The sequence below is a fragment of the Atractosteus spatula genome, chromosome 8 (assembly GCF_055471065.1).
Source record: "Atractosteus spatula isolate fAtrSpa1 chromosome 8, fAtrSpa1.hap1, whole genome shotgun sequence".
In the NCBI taxonomy this organism is placed as follows: Eukaryota; Metazoa; Chordata; class Actinopteri; order Semionotiformes; family Lepisosteidae; genus Atractosteus; species Atractosteus spatula.
The window spans coordinates 4394196-4413007 of NC_142713.1; positions in this window are offsets into that span (position 1 = coordinate 4394196).

Here is an 18812-nt window from a genome sequence, read left to right on the forward strand (position 1 = left end):
AATTCAGACACCATTCCTTTTTGGGGTAAAGCACTGTATACAGCCATATAGGTCAGAAAAAAATGTTTAGAAAACATTGAAAGAACTATATTCCTAGGTATCCTTTCAGCTCTAAAACACAGCCATGCCATCAAAAACTGTCTACATTGTGTGGGAATAAAACCCTAACCCTAGCTTCGGGTTTTGCTAGTTAGGGTTCAAATATTACTCAAAGACCATTTTCTCAATATTCCACTCATTTGACTGGAAAATGTGCTTCTCTGAATCAAAATATTAGTCTGAAAAGACAATACAACACTGCCAAAACCAAAAGAGTGTTTCAGGAATGGTCAAATTATTTTTTGAAAGGTATTCTTTCATTGGAAATGTTGTATTAAACGTAGTGCTGAATGAATGTACGTTTAGGCTTAAGTGCCCTAAAAGTCAGAAACATATAATACATTTTGGGTTTATTTGTTAATATGCCATTGATTTTAAAGCCCATGGCAAGAGTTTGAAAGTTAAATCAGGTTCTTTTTAACTGTTGCTTATCGGACAATTCAGACACCATTCCTTTTTGGGGCAAAGCACTGTATACAGCCATATAGGTCAGAAAAAAATATTTAGAAAACATTGAAAGAACTATATTCCTAGGTATCCTTTCAGCTCTAAAAAACAGCCATGCCATCAAAAACTGTCTACATTGTATGGGAATTAAACCCTAACCCTAGCTTCGGGTTTTGCTAGTTAGGGTTCAAATAATTCTCAAAGACCATTTTCTCAATATTCCACTCATTTGAATGGAAAATGAGCTTCTCTGAATCAAAATATTAGTCTGAAAAGACAATACAACACTGCCAAAACCAAAAGAGTGTTTCAGGAATGGTCAAATTAATTTTTGAAAGGTATTCTTTCATTGGAAATGCTGTGTTAAACGTAGTGCTGAATGAATGTACGTTTAGGATTAAGTGCTCTAAAAGTCTGAAACATTTAATACATTTTGGCTTCATTTGTTAATATGCCTTTGATTTTAAAGCCCATGGCAAGAGTTTGAAAGTTAAATCAGGTTCTTTCGAACTGTTGCTTGTCGGGCAATTCAGACACCATTCCTCTTTGGGGCAAAGCACTGTATACAGCCATAGAGGTCAGAAAAAAATGTTTAGAAAACATTGAAAGAACTATATTCCTAGGTATCCTTTCAGCCCTAAAACACAGCCATGCCATCAAAAACTGTCTACATTGTATGGGAATAAAACCCTAACCCTAGCTTCGGGTTTTGCTAGTTAGGGTTAGGGTTCAAATATTTCTCAAAGACCATTTTCTCAATATTCCACTCATTTGAGTGGAAAATGTGCTTCTCTGAATCAAAATATTAGTCTGAAAAGACAATACAACACTGTCAAAACCAAAAGAGTGTGTCAGGAATGGTCAAATTAATTTTTGAATGGTATTCTTTCATTGGAAATGTTGTGTTAAACGTAGTGCTGAATGAACGTACGTTTAGGCTTAAGTGCCCTAAAAGTCTGAAACATTTAATACATTTTGGCTTCATTTGTTAATATGCCTTTGATTTTTTTTAGCCCATGGCAAGAGTTTGAAAGTTAAATCAGGTTCTTTCGAAATGTTGCTTGTCGGCCAATTCAGACACCATTCCTTTTTGGGGTAAAGCACTGTATACAGCCATATAGGTCAGAAAAAAATGTTTAGAAACATTGAAAGAACTATATTCCTAGGTATCCTTTCAGCTCTAAAACACAGCCATGCCATCAAAAACTGTCTACATTGTGTGGGAATAAAACCCTAACCCTAGCTTCGGGTTTTGCTAGTTAGGGTTCAAATATTTCTCAAAGACCATTTTCTCAATATTCCACTCATTTGACTGGAAAATGTGCTTCTCTGAATCAAAATATTAGTCTGAAAAGAAAAACAACACTGTCAAAACCAAAAGAGTGTGTCAGGAATGGTCAAATTAATTTTTGAATGGTATTCTTTCATTGGAAATGTTGTGTTAAACGTAGTGCTGAATGAACGTACGTTTAGGCTTAAGTGCCCTAAAAGTCTGAAACATTTAATACATTTTGGCTTCATTTGTTAATATGCCTTTGATTTTTTTTAGCCCATGGCAAGAGTTTGAAAGTTAAATCAGGTTCTTTCGAAATGTTGCTTGTCGGCCAATTCAGACACCATTCCTTTTTGGGGTAAAGCACTGTATACAGCCATATAGGTCAGAAAAAAATGTTTAGAAAACATTGAAAGAACTATATTCCTAGGTATCCTTTCAGCTCTAAAACACAGCCATGCCATCAAAAACTGTCTACATTGTGTGGGAATAAAACCCTAACCCTAGCTTCGGGTTTTGCTAGTTAGGGTTCAAATATTACTCAAAGACCATTTTCTCAATATTCCACTCATTTGACTGGAAAATGTGCTTCTCTGAATCAAAATATTAGTCTGAAAAGACAATACAACACTGCCAAAACCAAAAGAGTGTTTCAGGAATGGTCAAATTAATTTTTGAAAGGTATTCTTTCATTGGAAATGTTGTATTAAACGTAGTGCTGAATGAATGTACGTTTAGGCTTAAGTGCCCTAAAAGTCAGAAACATATAATACATTTTGGGTTTATTTGTTAATATGCCATTGATTTTAAAGCCCATGGCAAGAGTTTGAAAGTTAAATCAGGTTCTTTCGAACTGTTGCTTGTCGGGCAATTCAGACACCATTCCTTTTTGGGGTAAAGCACTGTATACAACCATATAGGTCAGAAAAAAATGTTTAGAAAACAATGAAAGAACTATATTCCTAGGTATCCTTTCAGCTCTAAAACACAGCCATGCCATCAAAAACTGTCTACATTGTATGGGAATAAAACCCTAACCCTAGCTTCGGGTTTTGCTAGTTAGGGTTCAGATATTTCTCAAAGACCATTTTCTCAATATTCCACTCATTTGAATGGAAAATGAGCTTCTCTGAATCAAAATATTAGTCTGAAAAGACAACACAACACTGCCAAAACCAAAAGAGTGTGTCAGGAATGGTCAAATTAATTTTTGAAAGGTATTCTTTCATTAGAAATGTTGTGTTAAACGTAGTGCTGAATGAATGTTCGTTTAGGATTAAGTGCCCTAAAAGTCTGAAACATTTAATACATTTTGGCTTCATTTGTTAATATGCCTTTGATTTTAAAGCCCATGGCAAGAGTTTGAAAGTTAAATCAGGTTCTTTCGAACTGTTGCTTGTCGGGCAATTCAGACACCATTCGTTTTTTGGGTAAAGCACTGTATACAACCATATAGGTCAGAAAAAAATGTTTAGAAAACATTGAAAGAACTATATTCCTAGGTATCCTTTAAGCTCTAAAACACAGCCATTTCATCAAAAACTGTCTACATTGTATGGGAATAAAACCCTAACCCTAGCTTCGGGTTTTGCTAGTTAGGGTTAGGGTTCAAATAATTCTCAAAGACCATTTTTTTCCAATATTCCACTCATTTGAATGGAAAATGTGCTTCTCTGAATTAAAATATTAGTCTGAAATGACAATATAACACTGCCAAAACCAAAAGAGTGTGTCAGGAATGGTCAAATTATTTTTTGAAAGGAACTCTTTCATTGGAAATGTTGTGTTAAACGTAGTGCTGAATGAACGTACGTTTAGGCTTAAGTGCCCTAAAAGTCTGAAACATTTAATACATTTTGGCTTCATTTGTTAATATGCCTTTGATTTTAAAAGCCCATGGCAAGAGTTTGAACGTTAAATCAGGTTCTTTTTAACTGTTGCTTGTCGCGCAATACAGACACCATTCCTTTTGGGGGCAAAGCACTGTATACAGCCATATAGGTCAGAAAAAAAATGTTTAGAAAACATTGAAAGAACTATATTCCTAGGTATCCTTTCAGCCCTAAAACACAGCCATGCCATCAAAAACTGTCTACATTTTTTGGGAATAAAACCCTAACCCTAGCTTCGGGTTTTGCTAGTTAGGGTTAGGGTTCAAATATTTCTCAAAGACCATTTTCTCAATATTCCACTCATTTGAATGGAAAATGTGCTTCTCTGAATCAAAATATTAGTCTGAAAAGACAATACAACACTGCCAAAACCAAAAGAGTGTGTCAGGAATGGTCAAATTAGTTTTTGAAAGGTATTCTTTCATTGGAAATGTTGTGTTAAACGTAGTGCTGAATGAACGTAAGTTTAAGCTTAAGTGCCCTCGAAGTCTGAAACATTTAATACATTTTGGCTTTATTTGTTAATATGCCTTTGATTTTAAAGCCCATGGCAAGAGTTTGAAAGTTAAATCAGGTTCTTTCGAACTGTTGCTTGTCGGGCAATTCAGACACCATTCCTTTTAGGGGCAAAGCACTGTATACAGCCATAGAGGTCAGAAAAAAATGTTTAGAAAACATTGAAAGAACTATATTCCTAGGTATCCTTTCAGCCCTAAAACACAGCCATGCCATCAAAAACTGTCTACATTGTATGGGAATAAAACCCTAACCCTAGCTTCGGGTTTTGCTAGTTAGGGTTAGGGTTCAAATATTTCTCAAAGACCATTTTCTCAATATTCCTCTCATTTGAATGGAAAATGTGCTTCTCTGAATCAAAATATTAGTCTGAAAAGACAATACAACACTGCCAAAACCAAAAGAGTTTGTCAGGAATGGTCAAATTAAATTTTGAAAGGTATTCTTTCATTGGAAATGTTGTGTTAAACGTAGTGCTGAATGAACGTAAGTTTAGGCTTAAGTGCCCTAGAAGTCTGAAACATTTAAAAAATTTTGGCTTCATTTGTTAATATGCCTTTGATTTTAAAGCCCATGGCAAGAGTTTGAAATTTATATCAGGTTCTTTTTAACTGTTGCTTGTCGGGCTATTCAGACACCATTCCTTTTTGGGGCAAAGCACTGTATACAGCCATATAGGTCAGAAAAAAATGTTTAGAAAACATTGAAAGAACTATATTCCTAGGTATCCTTTCAGCCCTAAAACACAGCCATGCCATCAAAAACTGCCTACATTGTATGGGAATAAAACCCTAACCCTAGCTTCGGGTTTTGCTAGTTAGGGTTCAAATATTTCTCAAAGACCATTTTCTCAATATTCCACTCATTTGAATGGAAAATGTGCTTCTCTGAATCAAAATATTAGTCTGAAAAGACAATACAACACTGCCAACACCAAAAGAGTGTGTCAGGAATGGTCAAATTAATTTTTGAAAGGTATTCTTTCATTGGAAATGTTGTGTTAAACGTAGTGCTGAATGAACGTAAGTTTAGGCTTAAGTGCCCTAGAAGTCTGAAACATTTAATACATTTTGGCTTCAATTGTTAATATGCCTTTGATTTTAAAGCCCATGGCAAGAGTTTGAAAGTTAAATCAGTTTCTTTCGAACTGTTGCTTGTCGGGCAATTCAGAAACCATTCCTTTTTGGGGCAAAGCACTGTATACAGCCATAGAGGTCAGAAAAAAATGTTTAGAAAACATTGAAAGAACTAAATTCCTAGGTATCCTTTCAGCCCTAAAACACAGCCATGCCAACAAAAACTGTCTCCATTGTATGGGAATAAAACCCTAACCCTAGCTTCGGGTTTTGCTAGTTAGGGTTAGGGTTCAAATAATTCTCAAAGACCGTTTTCTCAATGTTCCACTCATTTGACTGGAAAATGTGCTTCTCCGAATCAAAATATTAGTCTGAAAAGACAATACAACACTGCCAAAACCAAAAGAGTGTGTCAGGAATGGTCAAATTAATTTTTGAAAGGTATTCTTTCATTGGAAATGTTGTGTTAAAAGGAGTGCTGAATGAACGTACGTTTAGGCTTAAGTGCGCTAAAAGTCTGAAACATCTAATACATTTTGGCTTCATTTGCTAATATGCCTTTGATTTTAAAGCCCATGGCAAGAGTTTGAACGTTATATCAGGTTCTTTTTAACTGTTGCTTGTCGGGCTATTCAGATACCATTCCTTTTTGGGGCAAAGCACTGTATACAGCCATAGAGGTCAGAAAAAAATGTTTAGAAAACATTGAAAGAACTATATTCCTAGGTATCCTTTCAGCTCTAAAACACAGCCATGCCATCAAAAACTGTCTACATTGTATGGGAATAAAACCCTAACCCTAGCTTCGGGTTTTGCTAGTTAGGGTTAGGGTTCAAATATTTCTCAAAGACCATTTTCTCAATATTCCACTCATTTGACTGGAAAATGTGCTTCTCTGAATCAAAATATTAGTCTGAAAAGACAATATAACACTGCCAAAACCAAAAGAGTGTGTCAGGAATGGTCAAATTAATTTTTGAAAGGTATTCTTTCATTGGAAATCTTGTGTTAAACGCAGTGCTGAATGAACGTACGTTTAGGCTTAAGTGCCCTAGAAGTCTGAAACATTTAATACATTTTGGCTTCATTTGTTAATATGCCTTTGATTTTAAAGCCCATGGCAAGAGTTTGAAAGTTAAATCAGGTTTTTCGAACTGTTGCTTGTCGGGCAATACAGACACCATTCCTTTTTGGGGCAAAGCACTGTATACAGCCATAGATGTCAGAAAAAAATGTTTAGAAAACATTGAAAGAACTAAATTCCTAGGTATCCTTTCAGCCCTAAAACACAGCCATGCCATCAAAAACTGTCTACATTGTATGGGAATAAAACCCTAACCCTAGCTTCGGGTTTTGCTAGTTAGGGTTAGGGTTAAAATATTTCTCAAAGACCATTTTCTCAATATTCCACTCATTTGACTGGAAAATGTGCTTCTCTGAATCAAAATATTAGTCTGAAAAGACAATATAACACTGCCAAAACCAAAAGAGTGTGTCAGGAATGGTCAAATTAATTTTTGAAAGGAACTCTTTTATTGGAAATGTTGTGTTAAACGTAGTGCTGAATGAACGTACGTTTAGGCTTAAGTGCCCTAAAAGACTGAAACATTTAATACATTTTGGCTTCATTTGTTAATATGCCTTTGATTTTAAAGTCCATGGCAAGAGTTTGAGAGTTTAATCAGGTTCTTTCGAACTGTTGCTTGTCGGGCTATTCAGACACCATTCCTTTTTGGGGCAAAGCACTGTATACAGCCATAGAGGTCAGAAAAAAATGTTTAGAAAACATTGAAAGAACTAAATTCCTAGTTATCCTTTCAGCCCTAAAACACAGCCATGCCATAAAAAACTGTCTCCATTGTATGGGAATAAAACCCTAACCCTAGCTTCGGGTTTTGCTAGTTAGGGTTAGGGTTCAAATAATTCTCAAAGACCGTTTTCTCAATGTTCCACTCATTTGACTGGAAAATGTGCTTCTCCGAATCAAAATATTAGTCTGAAAAGACAATACAACACTGCCAAAACCAAAAGAGTGTGTCAGGAATGGTCAAATTAATTTTTGAAAGGTATTCTTTCATTGGAAATGTTGTGTTAAAAGGAATGCTGAATGAACGTACGTTTAGGCTTAAGTGCGCTAAAAGTCTGAAACATCTAATACATTTTGGCTTCATTTGCTAATATGCCTTTGATTTTAAAGCCCATGGCAAGAGTTTGAACGTTAAATCAGGTTCTTTTTAACTGTTGCTTGTCGGGCTATTCAGATACCATTCCTTTTTGGGGCAAAGCACTGTATACAGCCATATAGGTCAGAAAAAAATGTTTAGAAAACATTGAAAGAACTATATTCCTATGTATCTTTTCAGCTCTAAAACACAGCCATGCCATCAAAAACTGTCTACATTGTATGGGAATAAAACCCTAACCCTAGCTTCGGGTTTTGCTAGTTAGGGTTAGGGTTCAAATATTTCTCAAAGACCATTTTCTCAATATTCCACTCATTTGACTGGAAAATGTGCTTCTCTGAATCAAAATATTAGTCTGAAAAGACAATACAACACTGCCAAAACCAAAAGAGTGTGTCAGGAATGTTCAAATTATTTTTTGAAAGGTATTCTTTCATTGGAAATGTTGTGTTAAACGTAGTGCTGAATGAACGTACGTTTAGGCTTAAGTGCCCTAAAAGTCTGAAACATTTAATACATTTTGGCTTCTTTTGTTAATATGCCTTTGATTTTAAAGTCCATGGCAAGAGTTTGAACGTTAAATCAGGTTCTTTCAAACTGTTGCTTGTCGGGGTATTCAGACACCATTCCTTTTTGGGGCAAAGCACTGTATACAGCCATAGAGGTCAGTAGAAAATGTTTAGAAAACATTGAAAGAACTAAATTCCTAGGTATCCTTTCATACCTAAAACACAGCCATGCCATCAAAAACTGTCTACATTGTATGGGAACAAAACCCTAACCCTAGCTTCGGGTTTTGCTAGTTAGGGTTAGGGTTCAAATAATTCTCAAAGACCATTTTCTCAATATTCCACTCATTTGAATGGAAAATGTGCTTCTCTGAATCAAAATATTAGTCTGAAAAGACAATATAACACTGCCAAAACCAAAAGAGTGTGTCAGGAATGGTCAAATTATTTTTTGAAAGGAACTCTTTCATTGGAAATGTTGTGTTAAACGTAGTACTGAATGAACGTACGTTTAGGCTTAAGTGCCCTAGAAGTCTGAAACATTTAATACATTTTGGCTTCATTTGTTAATATGCCTTTGATTTTAAAGCCCATGGCAAGAGTTTGAACGTTAAATCAGGTTCTTTTTAACTGTTGCTTTTCGGGCTATTCAGACACCATTCCTTTTTGGGGCAAAGCACTGTATACAGCCATAGAGGTCAGAAAAAAATGTTTAGAAAACATTGAAAGAACTAAATTCCTAGGTGTCCTTTCAGCCCTAAAACACAGCCATGCCATCAAAAACTGTCTACATTGTATGGGAATAAAACCCTCACCCTAGCTTCGTGTTTTGCTAGTTAGGGTTAGGATTCAAATAATTCTCAAAGATCGTTTTCTCAATATTCCACTCATTTGAATGGAAAATGTGCTTCTCTGCATCAAAATACTAGTCTGAAAAATATAACACTGCCAAAACCAAAAGAGTGTGTCAGGAATGGTCAAATTAATTTTTGAAAGGTATTCTTTCATTGGAAATGTTGTGTTAAACGTAGTGCTGAATGAACGTACGTTTAGGCTTAAGTGCCCTTAAAGTCTGAAATATTTAATACATTTTGGCTTCATTTGTTAATATGCCTTTGATTTTAAAGCCCATGGCAAGAGTTTGAACGTTAAATCAGTTTCTTTCGAACTCTTTCTTGTCGGGCAATTCAGACACCATTCCTTTTTGTGGCAAAGCAGTGTATACAGCCATAGAGGTCAGAAAAAAATGTTTAGAAAACATTGAAAGAACTATATTCCTAGGTATCCTTTCAGCTCTAAAACACAGCCATGCCATCAAAAACTGTCTACATTGTATGGGAATAAAACCCTAACCCTAGCTTCGGGTTTTGCTAGTTAGGGTTAGGGTTCAAATATTTCTCAAAGACCATTTTCTCAATATTCCACTCATTTGACTGGAAAATGTGCTTCTCTGAATCAAAATATTAGTCTGAAAAGACAATACAACACTGCCAAAACCAAAAGAGTGTGTCAGGAATGGTCAAATTAATTTTTGAAAGGAATTCTTTCATTGGAAATGTTGTGTTAAACGTAGTGCTGAATGAACGTACGTTTAGGCTTAAGTGCCCTTAAAGTCTGAAACATCTAATACATTTTGGCTTCATTTGTTAATATGCCTTTGATTTTAAAGCCCATGGCAAGAGTTTGAACGTTAAATCAGGTTCTTTTTAACTGTTGCTTGTCGGGCTATTCAGACACCATTCCTTTTTGGGACAAAGCACTGTATACAGCCATATAGGTCAGAAAAAAATGTTTAGAAAACATTGAAAGAACTATACTCCTAGGTATCCTTTCAGCTCTAAAACACAGCCATGCCATCAAAAACTGTCTACATTGTATGGGAATAAAACCCTAACCCTAGCTTCGGGTTTTGCTAGTTAGGGTTAGGGTTCAAATATTTCTCAAAGACCGTTTTCTCAATATTCCACTCATTTGAATGGAAAATGTGCTTCTCTGAATCAAAATATTAGTCTGAAAAGACAATACAACACTGCCAAAACCAAAAGAGTGTGTCAGGAATGGTCAAATTAGTTTTTGAAAGGTATTCTTTCATTGGAAATGTTGTGTTAAACGTAGTGCTGAATGAACGTAAGTTTAAGCTTAAGTGCCCTCGAAGTCTGAAACATTTAATACATTTTGGCTTTATTTGTTAATATGCCTTTGATTTTAAAGCCCATGGCAAGAGTTTGAAAGTTAAATCAGGTTCTTTCGAACTGTTGCTTGTCGGGCAATTCAGACACCATTCCTTTTAGGGGCAAAGCACTGTATACAGCCATAGAGGTCAGAAAAAAATGTTTAGAAAACATTGAAAGAAGTAAATTCCTAGGTATCCTTTCAGCCCTAAAACACAGCCATGCCATCAAAAACTGTCTACATTGTATGGGAATAAAACCCTAACCCTAGCTTCGGGTTTTGCTAGTTAGGGTTAGGGTTCAAATCTTTCTCAAAGACCATTTTCTCAATATTCCACTCATTTGACTGTAAAATGTGCTTCTCTGAATCAAAATATTAGTCTGAAAAGACAATATAACACTGCCAAAACGAAAAGAGTGCGTCAGGAATGGTCAAATTAATTTTTGAAAGGTATTCTTTCATTGGAAATGTTGTGTTAAACGTAGTGCTGAATGAACGTACATTTAGGCTTAAGTGCCCTAAAAGTCTCAAACATTTAAGACATTTTGGCTTCATTTGTTAATATGCCTTTGATTTTAAAGCCCATGGCAAGAGTTTGAAATTTAAATCAGGTTCTTTTTAACTGTTGCTTGTCGGGCTATTCAGACACCATTCCTTTTTGGGGCAAAGCACTGTATACAGCCATAGAGGTCAGAAAAAAATGTTTAGAAAACATTGAAAGAACTATATTCCTAGGTATCCTTTCAGCCCTAAAACACAGCCATGCCATCAAAAACTGTCTACATTGTATGGGAATAAAACCCTAACCCTAGCTTCGGGTTTTGCTAGTTAGGGTTAGGGTTCAAATATTTCTCAAAGACCATTTTCTCAATATTCCTCTCATTTGAATGGAAAATGTGCTTCTCTGAATCAAAATATTAGTCTGAAAAGACAATACAACACTGCCAAAACCAAAAGAGTTTGTCAGGAATGGTCAAATTAAATTTTGAAAGGTATTCTTTCATTGGAAATGTTGTGTTAAACGTAGTGCTGAATGAACGTAAGTTTAGGCTTAAGTGCCCTAGAAGTCTGAAACATTTAAAAAATTTTGGCTTCATTTGTTAATATGCCTTTGATTTTAAAGCCCATGGCAAGAGTTTGAAATTTATATCAGGTTCTTTTTAACTGTTGCTTGTCGGGCTATTCAGACACCATTCCTTTTTGGGGCAAAGCACTGTATACAGCCATATAGGTCAGAAAAAAATGTTTAGAAAACATTGAAAGAACTATATTCCTAGGTATCCTTTCAGCCCTAAAACACAGCCATGCCATCAAAAACTGCCTACATTGTATGGGAATAAAACCCTAACCCTAGCTTCGGGTTTTGCTAGTTAGGGTTCAAATATTTCTCAAAGACCATTTTCTCAATATTCCACTCATTTGAATGGAAAATGTGCTTCTCTGAATCAAAATATTAGTCTGAAAAGACAATACAACACTGCCAACACCAAAAGAGTGTGTCAGGAATGGTCAAATTAATTTTTGAAAGGTATTCTTTCATTGGAAATGTTGTGTTAAACGTAGTGCTGAATGAACGTAAGTTTAGGCTTAAGTGCCCTAGAAGTCTGAAACATTTAATACATTTTGGCTTCAATTGTTAATATGCCTTTGATTTTAAAGCCCATGGCAAGAGTTTGAAAGTTAAATCAGTTTCTTTCGAACTGTTGCTTGTCGGGCAATTCAGAAACCATTCCTTTTTGGGGCAAAGCACTGTATACAGCCATAGAGGTCAGAAAAAAATGTTTAGAAAACATTGAAAGAACTAAATTCCTAGGTATCCTTTCAGCCCTAAAACACAGCCATGCCAACAAAAACTGTCTCCATTGTATGGGAATAAAACCCTAACCCTAGCTTCGGGTTTTGCTAGTTAGGGTTAGGGTTCAAATAATTCTCAAAGACCGTTTTCTCAATGTTCCACTCATTTGACTGGAAAATGTGCTTCTCCGAATCAAAATATTAGTCTGAAAAGACAATACAACACTGCCAAAACCAAAAGAGTGTGTCAGGAATGGTCAAATTAATTTTTGAAAGGTATTCTTTCATTGGAAATGTTGTGTTAAAAGGAGTGCTGAATGAACGTACGTTTAGGCTTAAGTGCGCTAAAAGTCTGAAACATCTAATACATTTTGGCTTCATTTGCTAATATGCCTTTGATTTTAAAGCCCATGGCAAGAGTTTGAACGTTAAATCAGGTTCTTTTTAACTGTTGCTTGTCGGGCTATTCAGACACCATTCCTTTTTGGGGCAAAGCACTGTATACAGCCATAGAGGTCAGAAAAAAATGTTTAGAAAACATTGAAAGAACTAAATTCCTAGGTATCCTTTCAGCCCTAAAACACAGCCATGCCAACAAAAACTGTCTCCATTGTATGGGAATAAAACCCTAACCCTAGCTTCGGGTTTTGCTAGTTAGGGTTAGAGTTCAAATAATTCTCAAAGACCGTTTTCTCAATGTTCCACTCATTTGACTGGAAAATGTGCTTCTCCGAATCAAAATATTAGTCTGAAAAGACAATACAACACTGCCAAAACCAAAAGAGTGTGTCAGGAATGGTCAAATTAATTTTTGAAAGGTATTCTTTCATTGGAAATGTTGTGTTAAAAGGAATGCTGAATGAACGTACGTTTAGGCTTAAGTGCGCTAAAAGTCTGAAACATCTAATACATTTTGGCTTCATTTGCTAATATGCCTTTGATTTTAAAGCCCATGGCAAGAGTTTGAACGTTAAATCAGGTTCTTTTTAACTGTTGCTTGTCGGGCTATTCAGATACCATTCCTTTTTGGGGCAAAGCACTGTATACAGCCATATAGGTCAGAAAAAAATGTTTAGAAAACATTGAAAGAACTATATTCCTATGTATCTTTTCAGCTCTAAAACACAGCCATGCCATCAAAAACTGTCTACATTGTATGGGAATAAAACCCTAACCCTAGCTTCGGGTTTTGCTAGTTAGGGTTAGGGTTCAAATATTTCTCAAAGACCATTTTCTCAATATTCCACTCATTTGTTGGAAAATGTGCTTCTCTGAATCAAAATATTAGTCTGAAAAGACAATACAACACTGCCAAAACCAAAAGAGTGTGTCAGGAATGTTCAAATTATTTTTTGAAAGGTATTCTTTCATTGGAAATGTTGTGTTAAACGTAGTACTGAATGAACGTACGTTTAGGCTTAAGTGCCCTAGAAGTCTGAAACATTTAATACATTTTGGCTTCATTTGTTAATATGCCTTTGATTTTAAAGCCCATGGCAAGAGTTTGAACGTTAAATCAGGTTCTTTTTAACTGTTGCTTTTCGGGCTATTCAGACACCATTCCTTTTTGGGGCAAAGCACTGTATACAGCCATAGAGGTCAGAAAAAAATGTTTAGAAAACATTGAAAGAACTAAATTCCTAGGTGTCCTTTCAGCCCTAAAACACAGCCATGCCATCAAAAACTGTCTACATTGTATGGGAATAAAACCCTCACCCTAGCTTCGTGTTTTGCTAGTTAGGGTTAGGATTCAAATAATTCTCAAAGATCGTTTTCTCAATATTCCACTCATTTGAATGGAAAATGTGCTTCTCTGCATCAAAATACTAGTCTGAAAAATATAACACTGCCAAAACCAAAAGAGTGTGTCAGGAATGGTCAAATTAATTTTTGAAAGGTATTCTTTCATTGGAAATGTTGTGTTAAACGTAGTGCTGAATGAACGTACGTTTAGGCTTAAGTGCCCTTAAAGTCTGAAATATTTAATACATTTTGGCTTCATTTGTTAATATGCCTTTGATTTTAAAGCCCATGGCAAGAGTTTGAACGTTAAATCAGTTTCTTTCGAACTCTTTCTTGTCGGGCAATTCAGACACCATTCCTTTTTGTGGCAAAGCAGTGTATACAGCCATAGAGGTCAGAAAAAAATGTTTAGAAAACATTGAAAGAACTATATTCCTAGGTATCCTTTCAGCTCTAAAACACAGCCATGCCATCAAAAACTGTCTACATTGTATGGGAATAAAACCCTAACCCTAGCTTCGGGTTTTGCTAGTTAGGGTTAGGGTTCAAATATTTCTCAAAGACCATTTTCTCAATATTCCACTCATTTGACTGGAAAATGTGCTTCTCTGAATCAAAATATTAGTCTGAAAAGACAATACAACACTGCCAAAACCAAAAGAGTGTGTCAGGAATGGTCAAATTAATTTTTGAAAGGAATTCTTTCATTGGAAATGTTGTGTTAAACGTAGTGCTGAATGAACGTACGTTTAGGCTTAAGTGCCCTTAAAGTCTGAAACATCTAATACATTTTGGCTTCATTTGTTAATATGCCTTTGATTTTAAAGCCCATGGCAAGAGTTTGAACGTTAAATCAGGTTCTTTTTAACTGTTGCTTGTCGGGCTATTCAGACACCATTCCTTTTTGGGACAAAGCACTGTATACAGCCATATAGGTCAGAAAAAAATGTTTAGAAAACATTGAAAGAACTATACTCCTAGGTATCCTTTCAGCTCTAAAACACAGCCATGCCATCAAAAACTGTCTACATTGTATGGGAATAAAACCCTAACCCTAGCTTCGGGTTTTGCTAGTTAGGGTTAGGGTTCAAATATTTCTCAAAGACCGTTTTCTCAATATTCCACTCATTTGAATGGAAAATGTGCTTCTCTGAATCAAAATATTAGTCTGAAAAGACAATACAACACTGCCAAAACCAAAAGAGTGTGTCAGGAATGGTCAAATTAGTTTTTGAAAGGTATTCTTTCATTGGAAATGTTGTGTTAAACGTTGTGCTGAATGAACGTAAGTTTAAGCTTAAGTGCCCTCGAAGTCTGAAACATTTAATACATTTTGGCTTTATTTGTTAATATGCCTTTGATTTTAAAGCCCATGGCAAGAGTTTGAAAGTTAAATCAGGTTCTTTCGAACTGTTGCTTGTCGGGCAATTCAGACACCATTCCTTTTAGGGGCAAAGCACTGTATACAGCCATAGAGGTCAGAAAAAAATGTTTAGAAAACATTGAAAGAAGTAAATTCCTAGGTATCCTTTCAGCCCTAAAACACAGCCATGCCATCAAAAACTGTCTACATTGTATGGGAATAAAACCCTAACCCTAGCTTCGGGTTTTGCTAGTTAGGGTTAGGGTTCAAATCTTTCTCAAAGACCATTTTCTCAATATTCCACTCATTTGACTGTAAAATGTGCTTCTCTGAATCAAAATATTAGTCTGAAAAGACAATATAACACTGCCAAAACGAAAAGAGTGCGTCAGGAATGGTCAAATTAATTTTTGAAAGGTATTCTTTCATTGGAAATGTTGTGTTAAACGTAGTGCTGAATGAACGTACATTTAGGCTTAAGTGCCCTAAAAGTCTCAAACATTTAAGACATTTTGGCTTCATTTGTTAATATGCCTTTGATTTTAAAGCCCATGGCAAGAGTTTGAAATTTAAATCAGGTTCTTTTTAACTGTTGCTTGTCGGGCTATTCAGACACCATTCCTTTTTGGGGCAAAGCACTGTATACAGCCATAGAGGTCAGAAAAAAATGTTTAGAAAACATTGAAAGAACTATATTCCTAGGTATCCTTTCAGCCCTAAAACACAGCCATGCCATCAAAAACTGTCTACATTGTATGGGAATAAAACCCTAACCCTAGCTTCGGGTTTTGCTAGTTAGGGTTAGGGTTCAAATATTTCTCAAAGACCATTTTCTCAATATTCCTCTCATTTGAATGGAAAATGTGCTTCTCTGAATCAAAATATTAGTCTGAAAAGACAATACAACACTGCCAAAACCAAAAGAGTTTGTCAGGAATGGTCAAATTAAATTTTGAAAGGTATTCTTTCATTGGAAATGTTGTGTTAAACGTAGTGCTGAATGAACGTAAGTTTAGGCTTAAGTGCCCTAGAAGTCTGAAACATTTAAAAAATTTTGGCTTCATTTGTTAATATGCCTTTGATTTTAAAGCCCATGGCAAGAGTTTGAAATTTATATCAGGTTCTTTTTAACTGTTGCTTGTCGGGCTATTCAGACACCATTCCTTTTTGGGGCAAAGCACTGTATACAGCCATATAGGTCAGAAAAAAATGTTTCGAAAACATTGAAAGAACTATATTCCTAGGTATCCTTTCAGCCCTAAAACACAGCCATGCCATCAAAAACTGCCTACATTGTATGGGAATAAAACCCTAACCCTAGCTTCGGGTTTTGCTAGTTAGGGTTCAAATATTTCTCAAAGACCATTTTCTCAATATTCCACTCATTTGAATGGAAAATGTGCTTCTCTGAATCAAAATATTAGTCTGAAAAGACAATACAACACTGCCAACACCAAAAGAGTGTGTCAGGAATGGTCAAATTAATTTTTGAAAGGTATTCTTTCATTGGAAATGTTGTGTTAAACGTAGTGCTGAATGAACGTAAGTTTAGGCTTAAGTGCCCTAGAAGTCTGAAACATTTAATACATTTTGGCTTCATTTGTTAATATGCCTTTGATTTTAAAGCCCATGGCAAGAGTTTGAACGTTAAATCAGGTTCTTTTTAACTGTTGCTTTTCGGGCTATTCAGACACCATTCCTTTTTGGGGCAAAGCACTGTATACAGCCATAGAGGTCAGAAAAAAATGTTTAGAAAACATTGAAAGAACTAAATTCCTAGGTGTCCTTTCAGCCCTAAAACACAGCCATGCCATCAAAAACTGTCTACATTGTATGGGAATAAAACCCTCACCCTAGCTTCGTGTTTTGCTAGTTAGGGTTAGGGTTCAAATAATTCTCAAAGATCGTTTTCTCAATATTCCACTCATTTGAATGGAAAATGTGCTTCTCTGCATCAAAATACTAGTCTGAAAAATATAACACTGCCAAAACCAAAAGAGTGTGTCAGGAATGGTCAAATTAATTTTTGAAAGGTATTCTTTCATTGGAAATGTTGTGTTAAACGTAGTGCTGAATGAACGTACGTTTAGGCTTAAGTGCCCTTAAAGTCTGAAATATTTAATACATTTTGGCTTCATTTGTTAATATGCCTTTGATTTTAAAGCCCATGGCAAGAGTTTGAACGTTAAATCAGTTTCTTTCGAACTCTTTCTTGTCGGGCAATTCAGACACCATTCCTTTTTGTGGCAAAGCAGTGTATACAGCCATAGAGGTCAGAAAAAAATGTTTAGAAAACATTGAAAGAACTATATTCCTAGGTATCCTTTCAGCTCTAAAACACAGCCATGCCATCAAAAACTGTCTACATTGTATGGGAATAAAACCCTAACCCTAGCTTCGGGTTTTGCTAGTTAGGGTTAGGGTTCAAATATTTCTCAAAGACCATTTTCTCAATATTCCACTCATTTGACTGGAAAATGTGCTTCTCTGAATCAAAATATTAGTCTGAAAAGACAATACAACACTGCCAAAACCAAAAGAGTGTGTCAGGAATGGTCAAATTATTTTTTGAAAGGTATTCTTTCATTGGAAATGTTGTGTTAAACGTAGTGCTGAGTGAACGTACGTTTAGGCTTATGTGCCCTAAAAGTCTGAAACATTTAATACATTTTGGCTTCATTTGTTAATATGCCTTTGATTTTAAAGCCCATGGCAAGAGTTTGAACGTTAAATCAGGTTCTTTTTAACTGTTGCTTGTCGGGCTATTCAGACACCATTCCTTTTTGGGACAAAGCACTGTATACAGCCATATAGGTCAGAAAAAAATGTTTAGAAAACATTGAAAGAACTATACTCCTAGGTATCCTTTCAGCTCTAAAACACAGCCATGCCATCAAAAACTGTCTACATTGTATGGGAATAAAACCCTAACCCTAGCTTCGGGTTTTGCTAGTTAGGGTTAGGGTTCAAATATTTCTCAAAGACCATTTTCTCAATATTCCACTCATTTGAATGGAAAATGTGCTTCTCTGATCAAAATATTAGTCTGAAAAGACAATACAAAATTACCAAAACCAAAAGAGTGTGTCAGGAATGGTCAAATTAATTTTTGAAAGGTATTCTTTCATTGGAAATGTTGTGTTAAATGTAGTGCTGAATGAATGTACGTTTAGGCTGAAGTGCCCCAAAAGTCTGAAACATTTAATACATTTTGGCATCATTTGTTAATATGCCTTTGATTTTAAAGCCCATGGCAAGAGTTTGAAAGTTAAATCAGTTTCTTTCGAACTCTTTCTTGTCGGGCAATTCAGACACCATTCCTTTTTGTGGCAAAGCACTGTATACAGCCATAGAGGTCAGAAAAAAATGTTTAGAAAACATTGAAAGAACTATATTCCTAGGTATCCTTTCAGCTCTAAAACACAGCCATGCCATCAAAAACTGTCTACATTGTATGGTAATAAAACCCTAACCCTAGCTTCGGGTTTTGCTAGTTAGGGTTAGGGTTCAAATATTTCTCAAAGACCATTTTCTCAATATTCCACTCATTTGACTGGAAAATGTGCTTCTCTGAATCAAAATATTAGTCTGAAAAGACAATACAACACTGCCAAAACCAAAAGAGTGTGTCAGGAATGGTCAAATTAATTTTTGAAAGGAATTCTTTCATTGGAAATGTTGTGTTAAACGTAGTGCTGAATGAACGTACGTTTAGGCTTAAGTGCCCTTAAAGTCTGAAATATTT